The following is a 21,070-nucleotide window of genomic DNA, read 5'->3' on the forward strand; positions in this document are numbered from 1 at the left end:
CATACACAAGTATGTATGTGAATGTATATTTATGATGTTCCTCACACTTTAATTGATGGCTCTATATGAAGTTTATATTCATAATTCCCAATTTAAATATTATCATACAACCTAGTGGACTTCATTTAAAAAAATTCTAGTATTTATGATAGTTTTATGTGATGAATTGCAAAAAGAGTACTATCCATTGAGAATCTTTTATGGTTAGTATTGCTCTTGATTTGCTGTTATCATCCTATTTAGTTTTCACACAAAGGGTGTGATTTGACTCCCAACACCTCAGTAATTCTTAAAAGAGAAAGGAAAGAACAACTATCAGAAGTAAGGTTTTTAATTTTGTTTTTTTGTGGGGCAATGAGGGTTAAGTGACTTGCCCAGGGTCACACAGCTAGTAAGTGTAAAGTGTCTGAGGCCGAATTTGAACTCAGGTACTCCTGAATCCAGGGCCGGTGCTTTATCCACTGCGCCATCTAGCTGCCCCTAGAAGTAAGGTTTTAAAGGAAGTGGAGAAATTAGGAGAGTATATTCTTGGTTTTTGATTACTTAAAAAAAAGTTCAAAGTTCTTTGTGGATTCTCCCATCTCTCTTTTGATCCAATTATGTCTTTAGTGTCCCTCTTTATAGTTAAACAGGGTCTGAGAATAAGAGAAAAAAGCTTAGAAAAGTTGGATAAATTCTGCCTCACCTCTTCCATGACATTCAGAAGACAATGGCACTCTAAATAAGACAAGCCCACTGAAGGGTTTAAAACTAATGCAGATGAATATTTCAAACTATTAAGCAAAAATGCTGGATATCAACTGTTAGGAGCTTTTATTAGATGATTTTGAATTTCAGCCTTTAAGAACTGAGCTCTGGAAAAAAACAATTGATCTATATGAAGTGAATTAATTCTTAGGAGCTGTATTCCATTACCTTCTAGATCAAGTGTTATTATCTTGGAAATTGTGAATCATCTTCAATATGTGTATTTCAATGGAAGTGTTTCCATTAGTAATCCTTGTATTTAATTCTCTTCATGTAAAAATATTATTAGTAGAAAGTATTCTACCAGATTCAGGCTTCACCAGATTGTCAAAGGGGGTCCATAAAAAAAAAAAGAAAAAAGTTTAAAACCTCTGTTCCAAGTCAACTAGTCTTGTAGTCATATTTAATTAAGGAAATTTGAAAATGTAGACTTGTTCATATTAATTCAGATATTCTCTGTGATGAAATGGAATATACACTGGAAACATTATGAATGACTAGAACAAGGGAAGGTCATTAAAAAGAAACATATTTAGGTATGATGTAAAAGGGGAAAAAGCCTTCTTAATAATTAGTGATTAAAAAGTGTAATGATTGTCTTGTAGTGAATTTCTTCTCACTGGAGATTGTTTAACAAAGGCTAAATTATATTTATTAACTGAGCTATATAATTATAGATCTTGCAAAATAATAGAAGTAGATGGCTTTTTTAGGTTACTCCTAGTTTTGAGATTCTTTGAATACTTTGGCCCGCATTATAAACTTAAAAGATTTACCTCTAAGATCTCTAAATAGGCCCTCACCATTCAATTTATCTTCCTTATTTTCCACTTCTCCTCAAGCCTACTGAAGCCACTATTAGGAAACTGTATTTCAAGGAAAATATTTTCATAGTTTTCAAGGGAAATATTATAATTATTAATTATCACTTGACACCTTACCAATTTCTAGCTATTTGGAAATGGAGAAGGAATAATAATGGACCAATTTAGCTAATCTGAGCCTTCATCAATGGACATTGAGTCTGTTACCTAGCCCTTCCTTGAACCTCTCCAATTTAGCATGGAATCATTGTTTAAAGGTCAAAGAAACCTCAGAGGTCAACTAATCCAAGCACTTCATTTCACACATGAGCAAATTTAGAATCAGAGATATTAGAGACTTTTTCTGGTCATCTCCCATATCACTCTGCCACCCTATAGCCACACTCCTAGAAAAATATGTCCATATATCTTTCTACTACTTGCATTTTTTGACTCATTTCTCAATCCTTTTAAAATAGTTACAACTTCATAACTCAACTGAAATTATTATCTTCAAAATGTTCAGTACTCTTCCTATTCAATAAGCTCCAGTACCTCCCTATTTCTTTTTTTTCTTGTATTGGTACTATGATTTTATCCATATAAGGAACTCCTGGTAAGGAAGTTCCTCTAGCAATACTAGCACCTTCACTAAAATTTATATCCTTAGAGACTTGTCTGAGACATTAAGAAGTTAAGTGACTTACCTAAGGTCATGAAGCTAGTATTTTTCAGAGAGACTCTATAATCTCTCTAGGTTTAAATATGAATTATTCCTTTGTTTGACATTTAGAGCCCTTTAATGGCTCCAATTTGCACAACAGGATTATTAAATCTATTTCCATTTACATACTTTTCAGTCTAACCAAACTTGACTTTTTGATATTCCTCACAGACAGTACTCTAAACATGCCTTTTACAGGCTGTCCTCCATGACTAGAACCAATTTCTTCCTCACTCTTTCCTACCCTTTTCATCTTCTTACACTTTGTTGCCTTCCTTGAACTCTGAGATCCAGTCCTGGCTTACTTACTGTATGATGGTACATATTATGGCCCTGTGCCTAATATGCACTTCCTACTCATCTCTACCTCTTATAATCTCTGGTTTCCCTCAAGACATAGCTCAAGAACCACCTTCCACAGGAAGCCTTTTCTGGCCCCCTAATTATTGGTGTAACCACTCCCCCAAAGTACCTTTCATTTTGTGTTTTTTCTATAAATGCTTATATGCTAACATGCAGAGTATGTAAAGCATTTAAAATGTTCCATGATTGACTCATCAGCAATTCCTTCAAGGTTAGTTCCAAAGGTTCCTGATTCCCCCAGATATCTTGCCCCCAAAAAATTAAAATAAAATAAAATAAATTAAAAAAAACACAAAACAAACCAACAAAAACCATGTATTTATTTTGCACATGCTGTTATATGTACATGAATCCTCAAATTAGAATATTTTTTATTTGAGGGAAAAGACTGTTTAATTTCAGTCTTTGTATCCCCCAGTGCCTTGTCTGACTGATTAATAAATCCTGGTTTATTGAAGTAACAAGGTCCAAGGTAACAGAGTAGCAAATGGCAAAAGCACAATTTGAACCATGTTCTCTTAAATCTAAATCTAGTATTCTTTGCTTGCTCTATTAATCCTTCATACTCTATTTTTACCAGAATGAAATAATATGATATGATATGATACAATATAATATAATATGATATGACATGCCATAATATAATATAATAAACTGCCATATAATGTAATGTAATATATGATTTTACAAACATATATACACAGTATCTATAGTAAGTACAGTGTACATAGTATAGCATATAAAGTTTATCTATCTATCTATCCATCTATCTATCTTGCTATCTATGTTGAAAGGAAAATTCTTAATTTGGGCTTTCACCCTGATTAAAAAGGCAAAACTCAGACAAAGAGAATTAAAAGGAGCTTCTTATAAGTATGTCAAGATAGCAAGAGCTGCTGATCACTGGAGATCAGAGATGACTTCAAGATGAGTCCAGATTTTATTAGTAACTTTTGTAATGCGATAAAGACAGTTCAGAGAAGTGATTTAATATAATTGCAAGGAACTGGAAACAGCTATGGTCTAGGTGCTAGATCACAGAAGAGGATCTTAAAATTGTAAGGGGCCTTTGAGATCATAAATACAATCAAATCACTGCACAGGTATGGAAACTGAGACACAGATAAGTCAAATGACCTGCTCAAAGTTAATGTTTAACATCTGGTGAATTGTTGCAGTATATCAGTATTATAAAATTATCATGTATAAAAATAATATTGAGAATATTTAAAAATACTTATTTTTTCAATGTTGGAAAATTTCAGATATTTGAAAAATTTACTTCTGAATAATATCAATAGTAGACTGAAAGATAAATGAAATATTATAGCAATTTGACTTGTGAGTCTGATATTTTTTCTCCTTTGTCAGTTAACACAGTAATATGAATAGTTAGGTTAAGAATCACAAAATGGAACAACATCATAAGTTTCTTTCCCTACATTCCTTTTTCTGTTGTTGTTTTATTTTTATTTTTAAAAAAATTACATTATATATATCTAACACAAACTCTATATTGCCATCTCCATTCAGTATTCTTTTTTTTTAATTTTATTTTTTTACATGGAGCAATGAGGGTTAGGTGACTTGCCTAGGGTCACATAGCTATTATGTATCAAGTGTCTCAGTTCAGATTTGAACTCAGTTCCTCCTGAATCCAGAGCCAGTGCTTTATTACATTGAGCCACCTAGCTAACCTTCCCCTTTTAAAAACAAACAAACAAAAACACAAAAAACTTGTCCTTTTTCCAACATTGTTTACCACACCAGAAAATGTTTAAAAAGAACAAATGCATGTTTCTGATATTCAATGTGTGGCTAAACAGAAATAAAATCTTACCATGGTGGACTTCTAACGTTTATTTCTTGTTCCTCTTTTTTTCCTTTACAAATCAGGATGACAGTGAAATCACCTGTTATTTACCTTTTCCATATTCTCTATAAGCTCCAAAATATACTATTAAAATTTTTAGTTCTCGTGGGAAAATTAATTACTTGGAAATTTGAATAGACAGTACTTTTAAACCTGAAAATTATATAAATATGCATTATTTTTAAAAGAAATGTTATAGAATATGATATTGATAAGAATGCCATAATATTAATGTTTTGGTATTAATAAAAAAATGGAAAATGTCTATATTCAATAAGATAGTATTTCTCACGATATTAAATCTGGGATTATTCATGCAATATATCAGCACATATTGCAGTAAGGTTGATTTTGAGTGCTTAATGACAGTTAATGCTTATATTATATTGGCGTGAATATAAGTGTTGTTTTTGAAATGAAGTTAAAAAGATTTAAAGTGTTAATAGTATTTCTCTAATAGATCTTCAAAAAAGTCTTAAATTTAATACTGAAACACATGTAAACAAAATGAGGCAATATAAGCACCCATAAAATAAGAAATACATTGTGGAAATAAAAGATAAATACCAGCCATTCTTGTATATAAGTCTTAACTTTTATAGGGGAAGTGAATTTTAATATATTTTCTACTCTCTTTGGTCAAAAGGGCTCCTCTCCATTTGACTTAACTGATCTGAAAATGCCACTTCCTTGATCCAAAACCTTCAGCAGTTACTTGTTGCTTTTTGTCCACATAGTAACAATCTGAGTCAAACTTATTAGACTTTGGGAGGCAATTTTATTTATATGTAGTAACCAATTTTGCAACACAATTGTGGTTTCCATTCTACTTGATCTTGCAAAGGAATTATGTCTTTCAGAGAGAGGAAAATTATATAATTTAATTTATACATGGGTTTGGGTTTTCATTTGAAGTAGAACTATATCTGACTCCTAATATGCTAGTGATTTACTTGATTATAGTTACTGTTCTTAGGATCAAGGGGAAAAAAATCATAGTGATGTCATACAATAGTGATTTATTTTGTTAAATTAAGTTGGTTTTTTTTTCCTTTTTTTTTTTTTTTTGGTGAGGCAATTGGGGTTAAGTGACTTGCCCAGGGTCACACAGCTAGTAAATGTTAAGTGTCTGAGGTCGGATTTGAACTCAGGTACTCCTGAATCCAGGGCCGGTGCTCTATCCACTGTGCCATCTAGCTGCCCCTTAAATTAAGTTTTAAAGGTAATTTCATTCATTCAGTTTTCTGGGAATGAAAAGAAAATGTATCATTGGAATCCTTTAGTATCTATTAAATACAAAAGCAGGTTACTGTGTTGGGCTATATATCTAAATCAATAATGTATAATGTTTTAAAAATGAATTATTTTAAATACATAAAAATGGAACAGTTTAGACCTCAGGTACCTAAAAATTAATAATAATGGACATATAGAGTACCTTATAAAGTTGTTTACTTCATGATATTCTCATTATAAAACTATTTTTGTAGGCTTAAATTTAGTTTGAAAGTCAGAGTACCATAAAAACATGGATAAAGAACAGGGGTTCTTCAACTTCTTTTGGGCACTTTATAAGTTTGGTGAGATGCACAGACCCCTTCTCAGAATAATTTTAAAAAATAATTGATGGGAATACCAAATTTCAGTTAGAGGTTAGTAAAAATAAAGATTCATTTTTTCCATCCAAGTTCACAAATCCCTTGAACCAAATATCTCAGGTTATGTAAAGTAAAAGGGACCTCAAAGGCTATTTCATCTAATCCCCTCAAAGTTAAATTTGAAGGAACTGAAGCCTAGCAAGGTTAAATGACTTACAATTTATATATTTACAGATAAAAGTGAGAATGTAGCTCTTAAGTGAGAGTTTAATAGGATCTTTGGTTGTGTGAAATCTGATGTAAAACTCATATGTTGAAACATTACTATAGGAAACAATAATCTGGTGGGAGGATAAAACAAATCCAACCAGAATAATTTGAGGTAACCATAAGATTTATAAATCGATAATGACTTTAAAAGCTAGTTGATACTAATTGAAAATATAAATATAGGTCAGAGGGAAAAAACACACAACCAAAATAAACCAGAATCAGAAATAATCCAATAATAGCCCAGTGTTTGTTATACCCAAGAACATAAAATACTTGGAGACTGTTCAGATTTTTGACTGGGAAAAGTAGAAAATATTTTCCTTCCCTCTAACTAGTTTAGGCTAGCATCTTATAGTATATTCCATAACAAATCACAGGTACCTATACTAACTCATTATGACATGTCATATCATAAAAAGTTGGAGAAAAATAAAGGTTCCTTTTATAATTATGGGCAGGAGAAAAACCAATTTGTTATCAAAAGAGATAACAAATGATAAAGTAGATAATTATAGTCTCATGAAATAAAAAGCTTTTACATGAATAAAATGCAGCTAAGATAAGAGGGGAGACTGTTAATTGGGAAAATAATTTGCATAAATATGTCTGATAAAGGACTACTGATTAACATAATTATAGAAAACCAAGAGCTGCTTTTCAAAAGATAAAAGAGCAAAGATATGAACAAAAACTTATCAAAAGAAGAATTGCAAGCTATTACCAACCACAATGAAAAGTGCTCAGATTCACTAAGGTTAAGTTAAGAGAAATGGAAATTAAAACTACTCTGATACTTTACCTCACACTTAGAAAATTGAAAAAGATGGGCAAAAAAAAAAATCGATGTTGGAGGGACTGCAGGAAAATAATCGGGTATTATTAGAAAAAATTAAGTTGATGTCCATATTCTTTGATACAGAGGGACCACAGATAAGTAAGTATATATGCCAATAAACTCAAAAATTAAAAGAAAAATCCAAAGTACCAAAATATTTGTAGTAGCACTAGAATTAGAACCAAAGTAAATGCCCATTAATTGATGAACAAGTAAAGAAACCAAGTGTTGTACATGGATTTGTAGAATACTATCATGCCATAATAAATGATGAATATGAGTAATTTAGAGAAACATGGGAAGGGTTATACAAACTGATTCAAGTGAAAAAAGTATAATTAAGCAGACAATATAAACAATGGGAGTGGGGCATATTGGGGCAGAACCAAGATGGTGGCAAAAAGGCAGGGGACTCCATGAGCTCTCCCAAATTGTTCTAAAAATACATTTAAAATAATCCTTGAAATAAATTCTGAAATGGCAGAACCAACAAAAGGACAGGTTGAAATAATTTTCTAGTCAACTTAGAAGGTTGGCAGGAGAGGTCTCTTATACCGGGTAAGTGTGGAATGTATTTCAGGTCAGGCTGTGCTGTCAAGTTAGCAGCAAGGCCCCATGATCTAGCAGAAGCCAACAGTGAGGACAGAGTTCCAGCACAAGCCAGCAGCGCAGTCTCATACCTCTGTACCAGGCAGCAAGTAGCCAACAAGGCTAGATATAAGGGCCAAGCCAGCCACAGGCCTTGGTGACAACTGAATCAGTGGCTGTAGCTTCTGGAGTTCTCAGCCTACAGATGGTAACTTTGGTCAGAAGGAGTTTACAAGGGGTCCCTTTGCTGGTACTGAGTACAGGACTCTGCTGCATTGACTGTACATAGATATAGGTAGCTGTCCTTGGTCACAGTCCTAGTGTGAGGAGGAACACTAGCACACCAGAGCTTGTGACCAGAGGGGAGAAGGAACTGTGGTCACAATTCCAGGGTAGAAAAGAGTGCTTACAAGCCAACATTGGAAGATGATACTTGTTACTCCAAAGAACTTAACATTATTAGGGAAGTTTGAAAGGAGCATATATATAGAGAGAAGACATGCACATAAATTGAATATGATGGGATGATATTTAAGAAAATTAAATTAAAAGGTGAGAAAGAGGAAAGAAAGCACTGGGAGAATTAAATAGGGAGAGGTGAGATGAGATAAATTATCTCACATAAAAGAGGCATAAAAGAACTTTTACAAAGGAGGGGAAGACAAAAGAGTTGGGGGGTATTCTTGATACTTTCATCAGAATTGGCTTAAAGAGGGAATAATATACACAGTAAGTTGGGTAAAGAAATCTATCTTACTCTGTGGGAAAGTAGGAGAGAAAGGGACTAAGAGAAGGGAGGAGGGCTGATAAAAGGGAAGTTGGATTGGGGGAGGTGGTGGTCAGGAGCAAAATACTTTTGAGGATGAACAGGGTGAAAGGAGAGAGAAAGAGAGAGAGAGAGAGAGAGAGAGAGAGAGAGAGAGAGAGAGAGAGAGAGAACAGGATTGAAGGAAATACATTATAATAACAGTGAAAAAAAATCACAGAAAATTTATACAGAGAACTTATTCAAATTTATAAGAATACAAATCATCTCCCAACTGATAAATGGTCAAGGAGTAATAAAATAATCAAAGCTATTCATAGTCATATGTAAAAAAAACCCACTATTGATTAGATAAATGTAAATCAAGCAACTATGAGGTACTACCTATCAGATTGGATAATATGACAGAAAAAAAGGAAATGAAAAATGGTGGAGGGGATGTGCAAAAATAGAGAAAAAATTCTGGAGAGCATTTTGCAACTATACACAAAGGGCTATGAAAAATGTATTCATACCTTTTGACCCAGAAATACCACTATAAAGTCTGTATCCCAAAGAGATCAAAAGCAAAAAGGATCTGTATGCACGAAGATATAGCATCTCATTTTGTGGTAGCAAAGAATTGGAAATTGAGCAGATTAATTGGGGAATGGCTGAATAAGTGGTATATGATTGTGAAAGAATACTATTGTGATATAAAAAATAATGAACAGAAATGCTTTCAGAAAAACCTGGAAGAACTTACATAAATGGATGCAAAGTGAAATGAGCAGAAACCAGGAGAACATTGTATACCATAACAGCAATATTGTACACTGATAAATTGTGAATGATAGCTATTTTTAAGCAGTGCAATGATCCAAGACAATTCTGAAAGTCTTATGATCTAAAATTATATCTACCTCCAGAGAAAGGAGTGATGGAGTATGAATGAAAATCAAAGCATACTTTTTCAACTTTCTTTTCCTTTCCTTTTTTTTTGACCTGTGTTTTCTTTCACAACACAACTAATATGGAAATGTTTTGCATCACTGCATATGTATGACCTATATCAAAGCACTTGCCTTTTCAATATGGGGAGGGGAAAAAGGGAGAAAATTTGGAACTCAAAAATTTTAAAAGAATACATAATTAAAACATTTATTTTATGTGGTCATATATATATATAGTGCTTTGTTGTTGTTTTTTTTAGTTACACAGTTATGTCCCACTCTTTGTCACCCTATGGACCATACTGTGCATGAAGTTTTCTTGTCAAAACTACTGGAGTGCTTTGCCATTTCCTTCTCCAGTGTTTTGCCCAGGGTCACACAGCTCGTAAGTGTCTGAGGTTGGAATCGAATTCAGTTCTCTCTGACTCCATACCACCTAGCTGCTTCACACAGTGATTACAATATAAATAGAAGGTACAATAAAATATAATGGAATGATATGTAATTATAACTATCAAGCTAAACAGGTTCCCTGCCCCTCTGCTACAACACTCCCTAGGCATATGGTAGCATCTTCTCCCCCTCACCTACAGCCTAGGTCAGCACTGGTGTGCTTGGCACTCCTTGATAGTGGAAGGTCCTTCATTCTCCTTCTCAGGTGTGTGATCCCCACCTTGTCCATGAGGAGAAAGTTTGCAAGGCTGAGACTGACTCCCAACCCAGCTGCCCCCAGGCTTGTTGTTTGTTGATGCTACAGAGTAGGCCCAGAGGTATTTGCACTTCGCTCAGGAAGAACCTCAGTCTCTGGAAGTTGAATATTTCGTGGGATCTTCTCAAGTTGTTTTAGGAAGACAACAGTCAGAGGACAGCTAGGTGGCACAGTGGATAAAGCACTGGCCTTGGTTTCAGGAGGACCTGAATTCAAATCGGCCTCAGACACTCGACATGGGAGTGCTACTAGCTGTGCTTCCCTGGGAAAGTTACTTCACCCTCTTTGCCCCTCAAACAACAACAACAACAACAACAAAAACAGGAAGACAATAGGATTTACTCTGACTCCTGGTTATTTCTGCAGCTCTACCTTCACTCTGAAGAGATGTTCTGTTGTTGTTGTTATTGTTTTTGTTGTTTTAATTTTTTGTGGAAGAAATTTGAAGATCCAAAGGTTTTCTGACTTACTCAGCCATCTTCCTAGAAATCCTCCTCCAATCTTGCAACTTCATATGAACAGCTGTTTGTTCAGAAAGTAATACATTCTGATATGGGTACATTCCAACTACAGCTAATCTGAGGAAACTATGAGGAGTGTTGGCCTCATGTAATGGGATATAAATAGAAATTTGTTCTTTTAAGAAAATTGTACAATTTCTGGAACCTAGACCTTGATCAAACTATTTAGCCTGATGCTCTGATAAGCCTCTTTGCTTACTCCTTTAATTCTGTTACCTTTACCATGGAAAATGTTCTGTCTCTGCCAATGGCAGAGTTCTACCCCCTTGCACAACCTGAGGAATAGTAAAGATGATTATTTTTGAAGATTATCCTTGATGAGACAATATAATGTGTTTTAATTACTACTTTAAAAATTTACAAGCACTTCAAAATCCTTTAATTTCCAGATCTCATTTTTTTATCCTTCATTCTTAAAGAGAACTATGACATCGGGGTCATATCATGACTTGCAATGAAGATTTATGTGAAGGCTGTGTAAGGTTACCAACCTCACTCTATCCTCTGGAGCCATGTCAGTCCAGTGGCAAGAAATGTATCAGGATGACTGCAGGTGTCCTCTGATATTTAAAGCAATTGTGATTAACTGACTTGCCCAGGGTCACATAGCTAGTGTCTGAGGTAAGATTTGAATTCAGGTCCCCCCAACTTTAGGGCCAGTGCTCTATCTACTTCATCACCTAGTTGCCCCTTTCCAGATCTAGGCCCAGTTAAGAATTAGTAACCACTGCTCCTCTTCAAGGGATAGTGAGGAGCTGATGGTTAGGAGAACCACTGTCTGCCTCCTTCTCCCCTCCTTCACCAGCTGCTCCAGAGGAGGAGCAGATCCTCAACAGTGACTTCTGCACCCGAGTTTTGGATTTTTTCCTCTATTGCTTCATCTGTCCTACTCCTGAGCTGCTTCACTAAGCCAGAATTATCAGTCAATAAGTATTTATTAAAGTGCATACAATGTTATCAGACACTTTTCTAAGCACTTAGGGATACGAAAAAGGGAAAGAACTTAAGAAGCTCAAAATCTAATAGAATAGACAACAAACAAATAAGTACAAATGTTCTATATGCAGGAGGAAGAGAAAATAATATGAACTTTGGGAAGGCACTAGAATTCAGAGGGGTTGGGAAAAGGGGTGGGTAAGAAAAGGGACTGTCACAGTCCTGGTGACTGGGTACATTACAAATTCATATTACCCAAGACTGCAGCTGCACTGCAGCAAGGAAGTCTTTTCATTCCTTCCTAATTGATTTACTTTCTCACTCTTTAAAGAAGCTATTTTAAACCTCTTACCTGTTTAACACTCCCACAACTCTCTCTCCCCCCTCCTCTTACTGAGGATTTTACCTTTTACTTTACTAATAAAATTAAAATGTTTCTGCATGAGCTCCCTCTTCTCCATTCTATCTCAAAAGCCTTTTTGATCATTCCCCATTCTTCCTTTCCGAAGCAGTTTACATTATCAATCCTCCCTCCCTTTCCCTTTCTCTCTCCCTCTTCTTCTCCCTCCCCCTTCCTCCCTCTGTCTCTTCCTCCCTCCCTCTCAATCTCCTAGTTCCTTTCTTATAGCCTTCAAATATTCTTAAGTATTCCATATGGTTAAAAACTCTGACTAGACCCTGCCATATCCTCAAGCTATTATTCTCTATCTCGCTTTTCTTCTCTAAGGCAATCTTGAAGAAGCTATCTATACTACCTCCACCAATTCCTCTCATTTGTTCTTTGATCCTTTGCAATCTAGTTTCTAACGTTATCAGACAGCTGATCTCTCCCAAGCTACCAAAGAACAGTTAATTGTCCAATCTGATTTTTTTTTTCAGGCATAATTCTTCTCAACCAAACTGCTGAATTTGATCTGTTAAAAACCTTTGGCTCCTGGATATTTTTTTTCTCTTTTCTAGGTTTCCTTGACACTACTCTCTCTCTTTCCTAATAATCTGCCCACTTCTCAGAGTGGCTGTTTTCCTCTATACAGATAGGTAAAACCAAACCTGGAGCTGACTACATATCAGACTGATGTGGGGGAGGGGTGTGTTTAATTAATCAAATTGATCCTGAGGCATCCCAAAGAATTAGACTCAGGGAATCAGTTTCCCAAGTTTTATTGAAAGATTGCTTACCAGAGGGTGAGCACCATGGAGATAGGTGTCTTAAATAGGGAGATGAAAATGGTTAAATTTATAGTAAGGAAAAGTAGATTATCTCTTTATAATCCTAATCTCCTCCTTGTGGGAGGTTCATGGGAGGGTTTATCCTAATTTGGACTTCTTGGGGTCCTAAGACAACCACCAAGGCAGGAACCTTTTTCCTTGGAGGTGTATTTTTGGGGTTTATGAATCATAAGCTGAACCTAAGGATGCATTTGTCCTTTTCTGCGCATGTTGCTAAAGACATGCTTAAACTTGTCATACCCAGAAGGTATCTGTGTTTATGATATCTCTTTACTTTAAATTTGGTTTCTAGGTGTCCTGTCATTTAATAACATTAATGGTTATTAATGATTAATGATCTCTGGTTAATGTCTCTGTTGATAGTGAGGGTTGGTAGGGACAGAACCCTCTTGGTTACTGTAAGAACACAAACCTTAGTTTCTCTGTTAACCCTTTATTGATAGGTTATCTGTTAAAGCTTTTAACCTCCTGCATCAAGATCAAGAGGTTCTTATTATAAAATTCTGACTTAAATTGATGAAAGTAGGGGAAAACCTATGAGACCATATATGTATGAACTAAATAACACCCATTATCAATATGAAATGGAGGTGATGAATAGATTTACAGGATTAGATCTGGTAGATAGGGGGCCTGAAGAACTATGGACCAAGGTTTCCAATATTGTACAGGAGACAGAAACAAAAATCATTCCAAAGAAAGAGAAGAACAAAGAAAGAAGAAAAACAAAAGGTAAAGTAGAACAGGAGAGATATATCCAACTGAATGAAAGTATTCCAGAGAATAGCAATGAGAGATATGAAGGTTTTCTTAAAATGATCAATTAAAAGAAAAAAAAGAAAGAAAAAAACAAATAGAATGGGAAAGACGAGATCTCTTCAAGAAAATTAGAGATATCAAGGGAAAGTTTCATGTAAAATGGGCATTATAAAAGACAAAAATGGTAGGGATTTGTCATGGGGGAAATAGGTGGTGGATGTACTTAGGTATTCCTCTTTAAAGAATTACATCCTCTCACACACAATCCAATTAGAATAAAATAGTCTTTTATTTGATCACTAGGGAAAATTAAGAAGAAGGAAATCAAAGACTTTCCTGGAGCTAAGAAAATGGCTTAGAGATAACATGATGACTCGAAGAGAGGCCAAAGCCTTTATATCGGACAGATAGTGAAGGGAAAGATAGGGTGACCCCCAAGTCAAATTCCCTTTGGGGATTAGGAAAGCTTGAGTGACTTGGCAAAGCCTAATAGGCTTATCCCTTACTTTTTAGGTGTGTCAGTCCTTTGGTTAGTTTGCCAGTTTAAATATAATAGTTCCAACCCCCATGTTAGGATTGAACAGAAGCAGAAGCAGAAGAGGTGGCAAGAATACGCAAAAGAATTATAAAGGAAAGAACTTAATATCACCAATAACCATGATGATCTAGACCCAGACATTTGGAGAAAGAAAACAAGTGGGTCTTATGATAAATTGCTAAAAATAACAACTAGTGGAGATGAAGGAATTCTTGCTGAACTATTTAAAACTCTAAAATTTCTAATGCAATCATTCCCATATTACCTTGTATTTATCTATTTTTTACATATTTCATTTACTAATTTTACATTCATATTATATACAGTTTTATATATATTTTCTATCTCATTAAAATATAAGTATCTGGAGTGAGAATTATTATTAATATTTTCATCATCATTATTATTACTATTATGTTTGTATTCTGGGCACAAAACAAAGTGCTTGGAAAATAGTATGTGTTTAATAAATATCTGTTGCTTTTTACATTTAAAAATAAATTCAGGTTGTGTGTATCTGTGAAGCAAAGCACAATTTGTGGAGTTTATCAGGTTGTCTCTCATAATCACACTAAGATTATATAAATTTTAATGATGGTAACAGAAATAATGTTGCTCAGTGATCATCTGCTCAACTCATTGTCCATCTGTAGTGTCTGTCTATGAAGTATTTACTGATAGACAAAGTCAATGGTCTGTGAATCATTCTCATTCCTTTGTTTTTTCCTATATTCATTTTGTGGACATTCTCCTTTAAGTGGTTATGATTGTCATAGAGGAAGCCCTATAGCTCCCTGGATAGCAAGATGGTTTGTTTTTGTCTTTTTATTCTCTAGCATAGTATTTAACAGCATAGGTGCTTAGTAACTGCTTGTCATATATAATCAAACCAGCATTCTGTCATTGGCAAAATGGAACATCTGTAAGACTTCCTCATTGAGAGGGAATTCCTTTTCCATTTGGACTCTTTGTCCTCTGTGACAAAGGCAAATACCTTTGGAGAATATATATTTCCTTTGAAAATTCCTCACTATTACTAACTAAAGCATCACCTAAAACAAAGTAGACTATGGACTTTCAACATTCATGGGAACTTATGCAACCTTAACCAGGTGAATTGAAACCCCTTGAGTTATGCAGCAGGAGCTTTATTTGTGTATGTAGCTATCTTTATGTAATGGGATCTTAAAAGTGGGTTTTTATTCATTTAGCTACTATACAGCACAGTGGAGTTGTTTATTGGTTTTGTTTGTTTGTTTGTTTATTGTTAAAATAAAATATTCTTGATTCTTCATTCAATTCAGCCTGGTAAACAGTTTCACATACCACCAAAACAATGTGCCTTTGATGTTGTGTTTTACATATGGAAAATGTTTTGTTAGTATAAAAGCATCTTTGAAAAAAATTTAGATATTGTCAGCAGATTAACAGCAGGGAATTTTGAAAATACTGCAAATAAGCAAAGTGGAATTTTTTTACTCCCTTTTCAACAAGATATGTGTTTATTCTTTGTCTTTTTATCCTTCTTCGTCTCTTACTCTATAAAAAATCACTTTCTCCAATGGCTGTTAAAAACCTGTGCAATACCTCCTGGATTCAAAATTCAAAGACCAATTTTATTTGGTCTAAGTTTTCTGTGATAATACTTAGAGCCATTCATACTGAAAGTGGTCTTCTAAATTACTGTGAAACAACTGTGGCTGCTATTACACACACTTACAGCTGTGACTGACAGACTAAAACTATTCTGCACTCAGAATGAGAATAAGCAGCTTGGAGAGATTTAATTTCATACTGGAAAAATGGTGAAAGCAAGCAGCTAAATGAACTTCTGAATTGAGATCTCTTCTACTGCCTTGAACTTCCTTGAACCTGAATAATTCTCAGAGATCATGTGATCATAGATTTGGAGCTGGAAGGAACGTCAGAGGTCACTGAGTTCAACCTTACTTCAAGGACAACAAAACTGAAATAAAATTACTAAGTGGCTGTGGTAGGAATTGATCCCAGTTTTGAATTGATCTTCCTAATTCCAAGCCCAATGCTCTATCCACTATACCATGCTGCCTCTTTCTCTAATCACTCCTTCAAATAGTGTTGAGTATAGGTCTTTGTTATTTTTCTGTCATTTCAGTTGTGTCTGAGCTCTATTGTGACACCATCTGGGTTTCTCTTGGCAAACCACTGTTTTGCCATTTCCTTCTCCAGCTCATTTTACAGATGAGGAACTGAGGCAAAAAGGGTTAAGTGAATTGCCCAGGGTCACACAGTTAGTAAGGGTCTGAGGTCAGTTTTGAACTCAGGAAGACTATCTTCTTGACTTCAGGACTGGCATTCTATCCACAATGCCACCTAGCTGACGTCAGTATAGGTCAGCCTCTTCAGAATTTCCAATTACCCATTTATGAAGCCCTTTTTAATTTTAAAAATATATTAGCTACTCACTTGCTGGAAGATTATGATAGGAAAGAATGGCCTCTAATTATATTTTAATATGATTTTTCATAATTTTCTCTTCAGTATGAAAGTCTGTTTTAGAAAGAAAGGGTCATATGTGTTTACCAAAGTGTGACAATCATTACAGAATGAAAAACATTGCCTTAAAAAACAAAACCTTATTATATCATTCTGATTTTATGTGTTTTTTCTTCTCTGCTTTTTTTTGTTAGCTTTTCATAGTTTATAGCAGACCACAATATGACATACCTTTACAGAACTTGTATATTTGCTATGGAATAATAGAAGTTACCCAATAGAGATGTGAAACTATACATTACAACTAACATGCAGCTGTGGTAGGCATTAAGTGTCATGAAAGAACTGTCACTTACAATCCGGTGGCACTCAGAAAGGAAGTTAGGGGTTCAATATAATAGTATCATGTCTTAATTTAGAAGTAACATGACACATGAAATAGGACATATCATTGACTGCCTGAAATAAAATCAAATATTAAAAAAACCATCTAAATCTATTGTTAAGACTCTACAAAGTCTATAAATGCCGCCTATTCAATAAGTGAACAAAAATAACTGTAGAGTTGGTCTTTAGATACCAAACCAGACAACAAGCAAATCAGCCCTGTGGCTGATATGTAAAGAAGCTAATTTCTACCTAACCCTATTTCTACCATGCTAGATATTACCTTGTTTCATAAATCCTCTAGAAAAACACGAAGACAGATAGGTACTTGAAGAAATATGAGTGTCAGCTACAATTGTATTTACTCCATAGATATTACCTATATATTTATGTACATATATACACACATACATACACATATGCATACATCTGCCTGGACCTCACCACATATATGTATATATGTATACACACATGTGTGTATATATATTTATATACACATACATATATGCACATACACATATATAAAGAGAAAGCTAAAATATTCTAAAACAAGCTTAGTGGAGCCAATGTGGGAAGGTTATGGAAGGAGCATGGAAAAGGATTACAATGTATGATCAGGAAGGCATGGGTTGCAATTTGTGTCTTTGGAGGGAATACATTCCACATCAATTAGATCACAGGTTCATTTGACTATTCAGAGAAATAGTAATAAATAACTTGGTTTTATCTTAATACAAATAACTATATACTTTAATCTGTGAATAAATATCCAGGTTCTATACCTTCTCTTCTACTTTCATTTTTTCTCTAGGATCTTTTATTTTAGGATCAAAGAACTATAGACCTGAAAGTTATTTCAAGATAATCTAATAGAGGGGTTCTTAACCTTAAAAATTTTTTGAGGTCCCTTTAGATTGTCAGGCAGAGTCTAGAGATCCACTGCTTAGAACAATTGTTTTAATTGTGTGATGATCAGCTGTGATAGACTTGGCTCTTCTCAGCAGTGCAATGATCCAAGACAATTCCAAAGAATTCATGATGGAAAATGTTCTTCATATCCAGAAAAATGAACTCTGGATTCTGAATGCAGATTAAACCATACTGTTTGTTCTTTTTTGTTTGTTTTTTTTGAGGAGTTTCTCTTTTGTTCTGATTCTTCTTTCACATCATTACTAATGCAGAAATATTTTTAATGTGATTGTACATATATCAGATTGCTTTGAGAGAAGGGACGGAGGGAGAAATATTTGGAACTAAAAATCTTATGAAAAAATGTTGAAAATTATTTTTACATGCAACTTGAAAATAATAAAAATACTTTTATGATAAAAAGTCTTTAATACCACAAAAAAGAAATAAACTTATGTTAACCTCATACAATATAAGTATTCACTTTTTCTCCCTATATGACTAAAGTGTGGTCTATATTTTATTTTATTTTCATTGTTTATTTATAGTTTTCTCTGCAAATAAATCTCATTTGGATGATACAATCTAAAAAAGAATAATGGTTTTAAATGCATAAAATAAAATGCATAGAACTCTAGAGGAAATCAATTATTCTGAAATAGAGCTCTCTCTCTCTCTCTTCCAATAAATTCACAGGCTAAGAGACCTTTATGTAATTTAACCTCCTTCTTTGTAGTTGTGAATACATAGATCCTGAGATGCAAAATGACTTTCCATATTTCATGAAAGTAATAAATGATAGTAACTAATATTGATTATTTACAGTCAGTAAACGGATAGAACACTGAGGTCAGAGATCTGAGTTCAAATCTGGTCTCAGAGTCTGTGATCCTGAGCAAGCTAATTAACTTCTATTTGCCTCAATTTCCTTAGATATAAAATGGGATGACAATAGATTCTACTTCATAGGGTTATTAGAGTATCAAATGAGATATTTGTAAAGTGCTTAGCCCAGTACCAGGTACCTAGCAGGAGCCATACAAACTCTTATTACTGGTTCAGCTAGGTGGCACAGTGGATATGGCACTGGCTCTGGATTCAGGAGGACCTGAGTTCAAATCCAGCCTCAGACACCTGACATTTACTACCTGTGTGACCCTGGGCAAATCATTTAACCCTCATTGCCCCTCAAAAAATGCTTATTACACCCTCTCCCTTATTCCCTTCCTTTCCTCTTCTCTCAGTTATTAAGTAACTGACATAGTACCATAATCTGTCCTAAATGCTGGGGATACAAAGAAAGTCAGTGGATAATCTTGCTTTCAAGGGTCTCACAGTCTAGGGAGTTGAGATTACAGCAAATTAAAGTTTGAAAAACACTTTACATAATTATGTTACTGGACCTTAGCCAGGTTTCAAACCCAAGTCCTCTAATAACAAATAGCAATATGTACATTAGACAGCAATGTGGAACTGCACCTAGAATGTCAATTTGGAAAGCCAGAAACAATACCTCACCCTCTTAAATCTAGGCAATAGAATCAAGTAATCTTCACCCCAACTTCCAATGGAGTGGCTGAATGGATAGCTCTAACTCTAAGGCAATAAGGCAATGGTGAAACTATGATATGAGGGAAGCTGTTAGGCTAGAATACTTTTGAAGCTGTCAGAGGCCAGAATCAGTATAAGTCTCTAGGGTAGTCTTTACCCCAGAGAAGATAACCCAGGTAATTTTTCTCCCCTGAAGCTTGATAGATTGCATTATTTGATCTGCCTTGTTTCCCTTTTCATTTTCAGCATTTATTGCTTCCAAGCTCTTTTTTTGTTCATTTATTTTCTTTGTAGGTTCACTACAAAAATGATGATAATTCCACACATTTCACTTTTTTGTGGGTTTTTACTCATTCATTCCTTAATTCAAAAAATATTTACTTATTACATTAATTTGAACAAATTATTAAATGTCTTCTAAACTGCTCAGAGAAAGACCAACACTTTGCCCTCTGAAAGCTTATTCTCTTAACGAAATATAACATCCAAACCAATAGTTTAGTATATTTAAGTTCATAAAAGATTTATGGGGCAGCTAGGTGGCGCAGTGGATAGAGAACGGGCTCTGGAGTCAGGAGTACCTGAGTTCAAATCCGACCTCAGATACTGAACACTTACTAGCTGTGTGACCCTGGGCAAGTCACTTAACCCCAATTGCCTCACACAAAAAAAAAAGATTTATGAAGATTGTTATGTGAGTAAATGAAGAAAATATCATTACTCTAAAGGTGTTAATAGAGAAAAGCTTCATGGAAGACATTAAAAAATTTGGTAGGCTGTTAACATATATAGAGGGGAGTATTGAAGGTATTTTAGACAGAAAATTATTTGAGCAAAGATGTGGATGCAAGATAGTGAGGGATGAGATTGAAGATATTAAGTAATCCAGTTTGAATGGAGTAAAGAGCACTTGAGTGGAGGCTAGAATAAGAAAGCCTGAAAATGCTTGCTGCTATGTAGGATTTGGGATGTCAAGCTAAGGAGTTTGGATTTATTTTCTCTAATATACTTAGTGTGGGTTTGAGGAGGGCACTGAATAGGGTATTGACTTTTGAAAAGCAGCTTTAGAAAGACTAATTTAGTAGACTTGTAGAATAAATTGTAGGGGAATGATTAGAGGCAGGTAGAAAAGTTAGGAAACTATAATTATAGTTCAAGAATGAGGGGATTTAGAAGTAGATTGTTTTTCTTTTGACATTCTACCACCTCAACATTAATATAGTTCACAGAGAAATATAATTATTATACTTTAAGTATATATACTGGTAAAAGGTAAATCTGAAAAAATATATTGGAATAAAATTCTTTAAGTTTTGTTCACTTCCTCTGAAAGTGTTTTAAAAAAAACAACAAAATTATAGTTGAAATGTATACCAATTCATCTTCTAATTTAAAGTAAACATTGAATGACAATTGAGATACCCTTTCTATCAAATGGCAGGCTGGTCCTCCAGTATACAAAGATTGGCAACTGAAATCTTTAAGGGATATGGAAGAAAGGGGAATTAACCTTAGAGAGATAATGTAAATGGCACAGAGGAAGGTAAACTTAC

The sequence above is a fragment of the Dromiciops gliroides genome, chromosome 3 (genome assembly GCF_019393635.1).
Source record: "Dromiciops gliroides isolate mDroGli1 chromosome 3, mDroGli1.pri, whole genome shotgun sequence".
In the NCBI taxonomy this organism is placed as follows: Eukaryota; Metazoa; Chordata; class Mammalia; order Microbiotheria; family Microbiotheriidae; genus Dromiciops; species Dromiciops gliroides.